Raw genomic sequence first — 13,368 nt, forward strand, 5'->3', positions numbered from 1 at the left:
GGACGCTATAATCAATATGTGCGTGTCCTGTGACGGGTCACCGTGGAGACCAGGGGTCTGGCGGGCGAGCTATGCCGTCTGGTCGTCTGGTCAGGATGATGGATGGTGCAGGGAGACAGAGCTGTCCTGCAGGGGAACACACATATATGACTGGGGCAAACATGGCGACGCTGATGGACCTGTTCAGAAGAGGACCCTATGTGGCCTCGCCTGTCATGGATGGGAAAAGAAGCTGATTTTAAACGGTCGGAGAATAAGAGATGGGTTATTTTAATGAGCAAAAGGCTGCCCGTGGATGTATTATGCCCCCTGGTCCACATCCATTCCCACAGTCGCCTTCTGCGCTTTTCTCAGGTGGCCTCAGAATGGGACATTTTAGATCCCATACCTATGGGTTAGTTAACAATGCTGGGTTAGTTTAAAATGCTGGGTTAGTTAACAATGCTGGGTTAGTTAACAATGCTGGGTTAGTTTACATTGCTGGGTTAGTTTACATTGCTGGGTTAGTTTACATTGCTGGGTTAGTTTACAATGCTAGGTTAGTTTACAATGCTGGGTTAGTTTACATCACTTGGTTAGTTTGCAACGTTGGGTTGGTCTACAACGTTGGGTTAGTTTACATTGCTGGGTTAGTTTACAATGCTTGGTTAGTTTACAATGCTTGGTTAGTTTACATCACTGGGTTGGTTTGCAACGTTGGGTTAGTTTACATCGTTGGGTAACTCTAGAAAACAGCAGAGATGTGTGTGTGTGGGGAAGTTTAGTGTGTCATGCTCAGTCTTTTCTTAGAGGTAGTCCTGTCTGTCTGATACACACTTTATAAGGGGCTTGGGAGAGGGGTGAGGAAAGGGGGGTGTAAGGGGAGAAAAAAGTCTGAGTTTGCTTAGGGTGTGCCAGTTCACCAGTTTGGTGGTCTTCTTCTGAAGGTCGTTAATTAGTGCAGAATGCCGACTACAGTTCTACTGCCAGCTCTGATGAAAAGAGAGAAGGAAGAGAAACCGAGAAAGAGGGGGAAATCTGAATCGCTGCCAAGAGCGAGGAATTTGCGATAGGTTCGGAGTGGTTCCAAATGCCAGAGTGGAGCGTGGAGGCTCCCAGTGCTAATGCCTCCTGGCCCATGTGTTTGCCGCAGGCACCTCCAGCCAGGCAGGGCCCAGCACAGGGCCTCTGTTTACATCCAGGGAGGCCCACATGGACATATCCACCACTGTCTGGTCTCCTTCTCTGGGCCACAGGCTCACGACAAAGGCGTTGGGCTCAAATTGTTTGGGCCGAGCTTCTGGAACGTTCACAATCGAGAAGCGTGTTTCCATGAGTTTTCCGATTTTGCGAGCAGAACGCGAGGAGAGGTTTCGATACGTCTGTGCCCCTGCTGTCAGCTGATGTCGGGACAGTTTTGACGAGGCCATCCTTATCATGTGACTGTGTAACTAAGGGTTACGGATCTCCTGACCGCTGACCACACACTGTCAGGATGTTTCTCTACCCCACCTCCCCTTGTACCTGTGAAGTAGCAGCATCTTTAAGACCTACAGGAATCTTGAACCGACGGGAGGAAGGAGAACCTTATTTTAGACCGCAGGTGATTTGTGTGTGACACAGCTCCCTAGATATCCCTAGGAAACTCCCATGGCCTGCAGCTGTACTCGGATGTTTCCGATCCCTGAGATATGAAGAACTTTCCGGCCAGTGGGCCGAAGTGTCTGCTTATACTTAAAGGCCATGTACACGTTTATCAAAAACCCGCCTGGCGACTCCTCCTCTCCAAGGGACAACGACCCAGAATGGAAAACCTCCCTTTATGAAGCGGTCCCGTTTCTCTCTGGCAGGTGCACACCCACCCCCCACCGCAACCCCGCGTGGCTCCACCCACCCAGTCACTCACAAGCAAGTCCCCGGTCCCTGGACCCTGAACGGAAAAGTCCTTGATGTCATCCTGGCTGCACTCTCTTGGATCAGCCACACTGGGGTGCTTTGTCCGCGGAGACGAAGAGGATGCAGGAGGAGTTAGTGTGGGAGGTCGGCTCGGGCCGCCTGTTGTGTTTGTGTTGTGTTCCTTCATTGTTTTCCACCCCCCCCCCCCCCCCCGTTCCCACCCACACCACCACCAGTCCCAGCCCGCTGCTTTGAATAGTCGCGTCGTCATTGCGTCGTCAAGGCGCGTTCAGCATTCAAAATGTATAGTTTTGTGGTAACGCGCGCAAGGGGCGTAGATTTGTATTGTATGTTCTGGGGGGGGGGGGGGGGGGGTTCGGGGTCAGTGGTTCCCGGGATTGACCCCCACCCTCTCCCCAAGCTCAAATCTACACGCCCTGGACATGCGCCCTCTCTTGCTGAAACGCATGCATGCTCCTGTACGGGCTGGGAAGAGTCTCTCCGTCCCTGGCCTCTTTGGCGGAGTTTTGGATAGCTGACTGCAGCCGGGGGGGGGGGGGGGGGGGGCATGGGGGGGGTCGGTCGGCGGGAGCGGGGTGGCATTGGAGAGGCCGCGGCGGGGCGCCTCCTTGTGTCCCTGTCGCCGCCTCCAGCCGCGGACAGCATCTGCTCCCTGCTTTGCATGCTAAACACACCCCGCAGAGAGGGCGTCCACAGTACACTGTGGGCCTACGGGAGGAAGAAAAGCATTCCTGAGGCTGCTCTGTGCTGGGAGGTGGAAATCTTCAAGAGCCTCTCAGTCTCCGCCAGCGATGTATGCATCACGCTGCAGACTAAACGGGCTTCAGCAGTGGCCCCTCGCTTGAGGACCATATTTCATTTCTATATCTGTTAACCGTGACGTTCCCAATCCCTCCGGTGACACAACCCGGGAACTAGTTGGTATTTAAGGCCTTTCCATTGTCTAATGAGAGAGAGAGAACACATGCCTAACATTATGGAATTGCTTTGCCATGGTTTTATTTGTTTTGTCCCTTTTCCTGTCATTATGGTGACCGTTAGGTCAGCACCGCTCTGCAACAATGTGGCCCACACTGAACAGATGTCACGTCGTGTGAGTCATGTGACCGGGAACGTCCGGCGTGTGCCACAGGTTACCGTCAGGCTGGCAGGCTCCGGCCAAAGGAAGCACACACACACACACACACACAGCTCTAGGGGGAGTAATTAGTTCATATGCATACAATGTTCCTTCATTCGGCTTGTGTTTCCTTCTCCTGTTGAGGAAGAGTTTTGGATTGCTCAAAAGAAAGACAAATTCTTCACACGCATTCTATTCTTGTTTTTTATTTTTTTTATTTTGTAGCTGCCAAATTGTGTCACGGTAGTCACCTGGCCTATCGACAACCTTTATCTTCGATAACCCCTTGAAAGCCGTTTCCCATTGTAAGGCCGGTTGGACTCCCTGGGACTGCTATACCTCGCAGTGGGTAGGAGGAGTGGGTGGGTCATTGTTGTTAGGTTGGGTGATCATCATCATCATCTGATTACGTCAGTCCGTATGACATCCTAATCTCCATGCACATGGATGTTGAGGCTCCAGCCTGCTACATTTTGGTTCCCATAAGCCCCAAAAGGATCATGACAGCACAGTCTTTCCTTAACCTTCTCAGTCCGGTTCCACGCATGTAGTTGCTTCAACCTCTTACCACCTGAGTGTGTGCAGTGAGCTAGAAACCTCACGAAAACTGACTGCGGCTGCTGTGGAGGTGTCTTCCATTAGCCACAGCCACAATGCTGCTCTGATAGTCTGATGGCCTTTTCCATTCCGAGGGCCCCTTTTTTCTACTCCTGCAGAACTGAATGGATGGAGGTCGCTATCTTTATGGACCTTTGCGTGTAATAATAAATGTAGGAAATGAATCGTTTTGCCTTCACTGATGTTAACGTTATTCATATCAAGAAGATGGGTTACTTACGGCTTGGGTTTCAAAGGGAATGTCTTGAGCAGTTCTGCTGCAGAGATAATTGAGGTGTTTCCCTGCCATTATGTCAGTCACAGCAACAGTCAATCCACACAAAACGGGTGTATTTTCTCCTAAAAAGAATTGCCTCAATGACTTGTGCTAGAGCATATTCAATAGACTTGTTTAAATTGTAAGAAAAGTCCAGGCAGCCTAAGTACGCATGCTGTAGCAAAAAATGGCAGAAGTTATATTCTCAGTAGCCATATGTGCGGAGGGTTGGATATGATTTACATGGTGTATAAAACTGGTATTAACATACTGTATAATGCAATAGTTATATAGAAATAGACATAAAGGCAATTCTGTCAATTCACTTGCGCTATTGCGTATATTCAGATTTGATACGGATCACCACACTTCAGGTGCACATTATCATGGCAAGTTTAGGATATGTTTTCCCCTCCCCAATTTCATGCTATCCAAATGGACCTATGACCCGGTCTTGTTTCAGAAACTCTCAACTAGTTGAAAGTGGCAGATGTCTTACTTTGAAGCATCGGCACCTTTAGACGTTTTTCCACTCTATATCCAACCAGGTCAGCGTGTATTAGGCCTTGCTCGCTAGACTGATGACCTCTATTAGCGACGACCAACCCCGCTTGAGGGAGTCTACAGTGTGATGAGTCCAAGACAATCCTGCTGACAATGCCCCCCCCCCATCTGAGTGATGCTTGGCCAATACGCATCATCCAGTGAAGCTCCCGGCCACACTGCAGCCAAGGCTTAAACCTGCTGATCAGGTGCCAATGAGATTTAACCGCCATGCTCATCCCTGTGGAACACAGCTCTGACGCGAGAGGAGAGATCCGTCTCCATTTCTGACTTCATACGGTTGGTATGAATAAGGAATAATCCTCTACAGCGTGGCGTGCCTGTCTGGAGGGGGGACCCTCGGCCGGCGGATCTCCACCACACCGGCCTCTTCCTCATCTTCGTCTGTAGTCCACAACGCCAGGGTGCAGGAGAGAAGAAGGCCAGGATGCGGAGCCATTCTAAACATTTGGACTGGTCGGCGGTAAACAGATAGATGTGTGTGTTGAGCGTCTGCCAGACAGCTGCCGAGGCATCTGGGACCGCCGGGCCCGAGGAAGAACTGCCTCTTATCCAGCACATACCTAGCATGCCTCCATCTACGTGGAAGCCTGAAACCCGAACTCCTGTCCTCCGCTGCCGGGCCTCGTGTCGACCCGGCTCCACCTCTGCACGTCCTTACAGCTGTGCGAATGGTGCAGCCGCACTGACCCCCCCCCCTCCTCCCCCAGGTGCTTCATGCCGCGTCCCTGTTGGCCCCGCTGGATGTCGTGTTTAACCACGGCTTTGATGAACAGATGCCTGGTATAAGAGAGCAGGGCCGAGCAGACTGTGTGTGTGTGTAACTCAGCACAATTCAATTCCCGTCTTCGGTCTTATTCGAACTCCTTTAGAAACCAGCCAAGGAGTGAGCTTTGTGGCGTTCTAATGGCACACAGACTGGCCCGATTGCTCCAGAAGGTGGTTGTTTGAAAGTCCTGTAAAACAGTCCCTTCTGAATGGGGATGCTTCACCTAGGCTAAGCTGTTTGGGTGTTGACTTGATGTTTGCACTCTCCAAACCCCCGAAAAATCTCACACCCCAAGCAGGAATGCTGTGTGTGTGTGTCTGCAAATGTTGATGCAATTTGTGTGTCCTGTTTATGTTGAGGACAACACCCAAAAACGAGGAATTAATGAACACCAGTGAAAGCGTGTAACGATACAATTATTGAGATTTTCCATGGCGTTGCCATGTTTTAAAAGAACATAAGAACCCTTCATGGAACCTTTGGTGCCATTTGGTTATATTTACTGTATGATGGTTTACATTAAATCTTTACATTTTGTGTAAAGATTTAATGCAAACATATTGTGTTGTTAGCACACATTTAATTGGGAGAGAGACAATTTTCTGGAACGATCCCTGAATTTTGCTTTGCAAAATGGCATCTCGTCTTTGGTGATATTGCCGGCTGTGTTACATTTCGCTGTGTTTCAGGTTTCTTCCCTTAAAAAGACAAAGGGTTGCAAAATGTGGCCATTTGGTCTCCCCCTGGAGCTCTGTCTGGTGCTTGCATGCATTGCGTGAAGCCCCAGACACTTTTTTCTATTCCTCTGTTTGGAATAAGGAAATCCAAAGAACTCTCAGTTATTAGAAAAAATCCTGTCATGGAACTGAGGTTTGACCTGCTGAACCCAAGCACATTTGCCAGCCAATGCACTTGGCAGGTCCCATTTCTCTAGAATGGCAGACTGTTCAGTAAAGGCCTGTTTTAAAGCGCTTATCAACAATGTATCTGGGGTTATCCCCAGTTTCGTTCCTTTTAAATTAAATTAATATTTTTAATTAATAAATTAATATTTGTTTAGTTAGTTTACACTCTGGAATAAATGTTTAACTTTTCCTGAATCTTTTGAGGAAATTTGGCTCTGTTGCTCTGGAATCTTAAATCTTTACATTAAAGCCTTAATTTTGCTCTTTGAATTTACTTTGATTTCCATTGCTGCTAGTAAGTTGGGTATTTCTATATCAATGAGTGCAAATGTAGCTTTTTTAATGGCATTGGCAAGGAGTAGTGACACAACCTAATTCCCTTGCAATATGTATTTATTTTAGAATAGATTCATACAAGGGAATATCACTTATCTTTTGTTTCAACGTGAGTCATATTTCCATGTAGATGCCTGATAAATATTCTCGTAAATACTGTGTGACGTTGGTGTCATTACTTTTATGCCCCCCCCCCACCCATTCCCCCCCCCCCAGTTTGTTGATGGCCAGTTTGTGATTGTGTCCATGCCTCGTTGCAGCAACACCCAGCGGCCTCATGAGAACTGTTCAGGATGTTTCCTCTTTACCACATCCTGACAAGCGGTTCTGATCCTATCACTTAACCAGGACATACGCTCACTTAACCAGGACATATTTTCTGAAACCTACATGCCTGGAGGAGAGCACATTCTCCGGACAACGACGAACCTCAACTACGAAGAGGAGTTCTAGCACTTTGCCAGGTTAAGGCCCCCCCCCTGTCTGTGGTGTGCACCACCCAACCCAGACGGTGCTGATCCTTTTCAGACTGCCCTCCATGAACGTCATGGGCACTGATGGAAGTGGTGCAGCTGTACTGCCTGGCGGTGACATAGACCACTGCTTCATTTGGGAGCCCCTGTGGTGTCAGCTTTGTGTACACAAAACGGAAAGAACAACTGGTAAGGCCTACTTGGACAACATGTAGATTCAACTGACGCACAGGCAACCCCTAGGGGTTAGTTCATTATTTTCTCTCATCTTTTCCCTGCCTTTTGACCTTTTTTTTTTTACCCCAATTTCTGGATAGAAGCGACACATTTTGTTAAAAGTTCAACGTTTATTTATCAAATGCACCGAATGACAGTGTCATTCTGAAAAAATGACATTGTTGTGACATGGCTTGTTGCTTTTCAAAACTCAAGCAAATGGAGATAAGTGTTCTTTTACATAATCCATAACATTACGGAATGTTCTATTTCTTATATGGGTTCAAGCCCTTGCTCACTTCCCCTGTTGGAGATGGTATGCAACGCTCATCCAAAGAAACAGAAGCTTCCAGACTATGTCATCAAGCCAGATCAGAACTCCATGAATATGTCGCCACCCAGCTATTTCTCTGCAGCCAGACATAGCTATCTTGTCCATACTAGCTTTTCAGAGCAAGGGAACAGGAAGCCCCATCACCAGGCCAGCTGTTCCAGAGTCACTTGCGGCCTCTGGGCCTCACATTCCCTCATTCAAGGGAGCTTTGTAGTTCTGACATCTTGGAACAGTTGAGCTGAATCCTCTAATGCTCCTGTAATGGTGAAAAAAAAAAAAGGACAAGCTTGTTGTGCTGCACACAATCTCTTCCCTTTCTTGACTTCAGTCGCTGTGCACACGATGGCCCTGTGTCTTCCAGCCGCCCGTGTGGAGAGGTGGCTGTTTGCTGGCATTGACAGCCTCCATTAACTGGTGTGGAAGGCTGTTTTACATACTGTGCATTGTGAACTGTAAAGCTGTCAGCTGTTGGAACATTGGGATGTACTGTACTCCACCTCTCCCTCCACTACGACACTCTCCTGCTGCCAATTTCAACTGGAAGAAATGCCTGTGGACTGCACAGAACTCTCTCTCAGAACGCCTCATGGTTTGCAAAGAAAATATGTGCTGATGTTCATCTGTCGTTTTCTTCATTGCAACTACTGCCCAGTGTAGTCATCGATGAACAGAGGGTTAGAGTTGTGATCTTCGCATCAATATTCTTTTGATTGGTCAGTATTTCAGAATATAGTAAACATTTTGAAGTGATTCAGACGGGACTAATGCCACCAAACCAGGTCTGTGTAATTGCTATATGAGTGAATATTAAACATCCAGGCTCAAATTACAATGATTGTAATGGTTTGTGGCGTGGTTGAATCTTTTGCTAACGTCCATGGCTCATTTATAAATCAGACACAGATTTCAAAGATAGAAATGTGACTGTACTGATGTAATGTACAGGAAATTGTACAGTTACTTTAGCTCCTGTGATAGTCTTTAATATTGTTGATTTCCATTGTGCTATCAGATGGAAATCAAGTTCCCTGTTAGGAGTCGGGGCTAATCATATTCAGTTGAAGAACCAGTCTGACTCTGAAACGAAAATGAGCGTTGGCCCTGAAGTTTTCCAGGAATTGTACCTCTGGGTTTCTTCCTGTTAACCCAGAACTGGCTCTGCACGAAACCAGTTCCGTCTTCAGGTATGCCGTCAACAAGCTTGGCTGTAGGCCTGATAACCGACAACAATGAGTCAGTCTACCGGGAGAGGCTGAGTGTGCTGGTACCGCGGTGCCAGGACAACAACCTTTTCCACAGCGTCAGCGACACCGGATTATTCCTCCGGTTAGAAAGGGAACCTTCCCTGGTCCAACCTCAGCTGCACTGCGGTAGAGAGCCAACAGTTCCCCTGCATTCACACTCCTCAAAGGAGCACTCTGGTCGCGACCCCCATGTTGGTGACCTGGCCATGTTTCAGGCACATCACAAACAATCCCAGGTGTGCAGCAGGTTGTTTTGAGAGGGGGATGACCCCTGTCTCTGTTTTAATAGGCTGGAATTGGATGCCACTCTTGTTTTGTCTTTTTAACCAATGATTTGTTTGCAAGGTGTGACTTACCGCCTGGAAAGGGATTTCAGTTGGACAGTCGTGTAACCGTAGTGCACCTTTTAAGGCTACCGAGAAGACCTTCCATGCCACCCTGGTCCCCTTCACATTGAATGGTAACATGGAGGATCCTGTCCGGCTGCACTGTGGCCTGGTATCAGAATTGCTCAGAGGCCTCCAGTGGAAAGGCCCCCCCAACACATCATTATGGCTGTCCTCCACTCATCCAGGAAGTCGATCTGACATGGTGCCTGCAGCTTTAACATGACCCTTGGCAGCCCAGCGACACACTGTACATTGAGCTGTCGTTTTTCTGATGGGGACTTTGTCGAAGCAGAGGGATTTACTCTAAGGCCCTCTGTGACGGTGTCTATGTACAAGCCATTAGCTGACCACATTCACTGACCCACTGTTCGACTAGGCACTCTTGCACCAACTCAATGCAAATCCACACACAGACATTGAATGAATCATTATAATTCTGATCTTAGGAATGGCCCCAGGACCAGAGAAGCAATAAAGGCTGAATTTTGTTACTCTACGTTTTGGAAAAAAGACAAAATTGCAGAGCTGGGCACCAAATGGTTAATCTGTTAATCTTTAATTAAAAAAGTTAACGTTTTCGTTAACGATTTAACATTTAAGTTAACTGTGAAGATCCTTATCGGAGTAATTAACTTCTGTGACATTTAACCACTGTTAGCTCAAGTCCGCTAAACCAAAAATGCCATAAATATACTTTTAAAACCCTTCAGAGTCTGAGCCAGTTTTTGCTTCAGTCCGGACTAGGGAATGAGACTGTTGGCTGTGCTGAATATCTAGATGCTATTTTCAAAGTCAGAAATGTATTTTTCTTCTGTAAGATTGCTTGCTAGTGTCAGTATGAAGGTCAGTAGTGAAATAAACACTTGAGAACCCTTGTATTATTTGCAAGCAGCTATTCGTGTGTTGTAAACATAATCTGTGATTGACCAACCAAGAATGTCCTCCCAGTATCTGTAATATTGAGACTTCAACGTCACTTTACGTTGCCTCGCAGTGACGGAAAAGAACAAATGTAATCTGATTTGACTTAGTCTGGAATCCAGTAGAAAAAAATGTGAGCTTCTAGCATGTTTTTTATAATAGAAATATACATTAACGTTCATCGCTAACTTCCATACATTTTTTTACGATTTAACGGATTAACGGTTATCAAAGTTAACTTTTTGGTGAACAGTTTAACGGTTGACAAAGTTAACTTTTTGATTAACTGTGCCCAGCTATGCAAACTTTTTGTATAAAATCTCTATTTGATCCATCTAATTTGTTAAGCAAATAATATACTGTAGCTCAGTATTTTAATAATTTCTTTTATACAGCTGTTTTTGTTCATGTTTATCAAGATTGTAATTATTTTCCTGAATGTGTATACTCCCAACAGTTTGTCTGTGATGTTTTATATGCCTAACTGGCACTGAGTCTTTCAGGTGGTGGCACAAGCACATGATTTGGTTGCCCCTGGATAAACAATATTGGAATAAAACATATTTGGTCTATTTGTTTATTTGTACATAAATATAAATTCATTCATTTCATTAAATGTTTATACTGCTTTCCTTTACATTAAGTATTGGGATGTAGGTCTCTGTTTTTTGGCTTGATCTAATTGAGTAATTTTAGAGAATACTACTTTACATGGGTTGATGGCTATTATCTGTTTACATTTTAGTAAATGCCTTGTTTGTTGGCATGCTGGATTTTAACATGGCCAATAACGACTTGTGACGGGAAGTTTTACTCTTTTTACTTTGACTCGTTCAGTGAAACCAGATCTTTGACTCATTCAGCGAAAACGAACACATTTTGATTGATTTTGATTCAGCTACTTCTAAAGCACCCAATGACCCACCGCCAAAGAGCCATGAACTGAGAACAAGCCATGATACAGTGCAAGCCTTGCATTCTGAATATGATGCTACTGGTGACATGTTTTAAGCTTTAAATAATGTTCATTTATTCTAAGCACACAAAATACCGTTTTTTTTAATACATTCAAAGCAAGGTCTAGTTGCAGATTCAAAGTGATTTGATTAAATTATTTTCCTTGACCGCTGCAAGGGGGATGAGCACAGTTTGTAATTTTGTGTTGCCAGGCCTCCAATCATAAATTGCAGAAGTAGCCCTCTGGCTTGAGCGACTACAGAATTGACAAGCAGCATAGCATTTCTAAAAAGAACAAATTGTTCATGAAGACACTACTGACATGTTTTGCCTACCTTATGATCTGAGTGTCTCATGTTTGTTTAGGGAGAGATATCTGTGTCAGTATATAAGGGAAGAGGCAGCTTGATCTGTGGTATGTTTTTGTATATTGTCCTCTATGATGCCATTTAACTGAGTGCATATTGTGTTGTTAGCAAACATTTGATTGGGAGAGAGACAATTTTCTGTAATGATCCCTGAATTTAGCTTTGCAAAATGGCATCTCGTCTTTGGCGATATTACCGGCTGTGTTACATTTCGCTGTGTTTCAGGCTTCTTCCCTTGAAAAGACAAAGGGTTGCAAAATGTGGCCATTTGGTCTCCCCCTGGAGCTCTGTCTGGTGCTTGCATGCATTGCGTGAAGCCCCAGACACTTTTTTCTATTTTTCTATTTTTCTATGTTTGGACTAAGGAAATCCAAAAAAATCCTGTCATGGAACTGAAGTTTGACATGCTGAACCCAAGCACATTTGCCAGCCAATGCACTTGGCAGGTCCCATTTCTCTAGAATGGCAGGTTGTTCAGGAAAGACCTGTTTTAAAGTACTTATCAACAATGCATCTGGGGTTATCCTCTTGTACAACTTCTGCCTGCTCTAATGGCTTTCGTTCCTTTTTTAAAGTTAAATTAATATTTGTTAGGATAATTTACACTCTGGAATAAATGTTTCACTTTTCCTGAATCTTTTGAGGAAATTTGGCACTGTTGCTCTGGAATCTTGGTAACCGACTCTTCTATATCTCAGCCACCACTGGTGGGATTTTGACTTAACTTGGGTGAAAAAATTGCATGTTGCCTTTATTTAAATCAAAAAGGTGCTAGTTAATGTCACCCTCTTTTTTTTGTGCATTTCAATTCCTCAATAACTGTTGAGGATAACCGCAGCAAGAACACATTGTGAGGGATCTTAATCCAGCCCTCTTCACAAAATCCTTCCAGATCCTTGATTTTGCGTGTCTGGCTTATAAACTGCCCATGTCAGTTCAAAACACAGATTTAGCCTATGGAGTTCATTATGCCATTGAAATGAGTTCAACAAGGGCTTCAAGACCAGTGGAAGCAAAAAAGCCCCATAGCATTATAGATCCATCACTTAATTTTACAGTAAGTATAGGGTTATTTTCTGCTTACTTCTAAAAATGTCAATGCCAACCCTACCACTGGTGTACAGGGCCAGCCTTAGGCTTCTAGGGTCCCTAAGCAAGATTTGATTTGGGGGCCCCCTCTTCCCTATTGGTGCGGGACTCACTAGCGGACTGGGGCCCCCTAGATGTCGGGGGCCCTAAGCAACCACCTTTTTCGCTTATTCCTAGTGCCGGCCCTGCTGTTGTGTCACTTCTTTGCTAATCTCATCACAAAGTGAGGTATTGAATAGTAATGTAAAATTCATTATTTAACCATATGAACAATAATTTTGATCTCTGAGAAAATACTTTGAGTTGTAATATCAAATCTCTAGTTATATATATATTATTTGTTATATACACTATTTATAGTATAAAAAAGTAATCTTCCTTTTGAACAATCGTTATACAGTAGCTCAGTATTTAAATATGTGTATTTTAGACATTATTTCTTTCTCTATTTCAAGGATGTCAATACTGTATACATCATGTAGCCTATGCCTAGATACAGTACGCCTGTTTATTAACCAGTTTACTATGCTGTTTTCCAGTGAACTCTGAATGAGACATTTTGTTATTGTCATTTGAGGTTTGACTCGTTGAACTGCAGGGCATTTGCCAGACTTGCTTTGTGCCCAATTCCATTTCTCCAGAATGGAATGCCTTTCAAGAAAAGCCAGTTTTTCAGCTCTTTTCAACATGGTTAATCTGGGGTTATGATATTGTAGACTTCTAGTCTGTTCTAATTGCTTACAATACCATTTAACTGTAAAATGTATATTTTGTTTGGCCACTTTTCAGCCCAGAATCAGTTTGTGACTTTGTCCTCGCGATGGGCTTCCTGCTTTAATCTGATCAGGTGCCGGGCAATATTAACTTGTGCAGCGTGTGTGTGGATGACAGATGTATCCGCTCATAAAAGACA

At 45.0% G+C, this 13,368-nt stretch overlaps 1 long non-coding RNA gene across 1 annotated transcript in view; it reads left to right on the top strand.

Moving 5' to 3' along the window:
- Positions 1-13,368, top strand: part of LOC105018225 — a 96,182-nt gene that overhangs the window by 18,221 nt on the left and 64,593 nt on the right. The gene's annotated exons all lie outside the window — the stretch shown is intronic.

Source organism: Esox lucius, chromosome 19 (genome assembly GCF_011004845.1).
Source record: "Esox lucius isolate fEsoLuc1 chromosome 19, fEsoLuc1.pri, whole genome shotgun sequence".
Taxonomy (NCBI): Eukaryota; Metazoa; Chordata; class Actinopteri; order Esociformes; family Esocidae; genus Esox; species Esox lucius.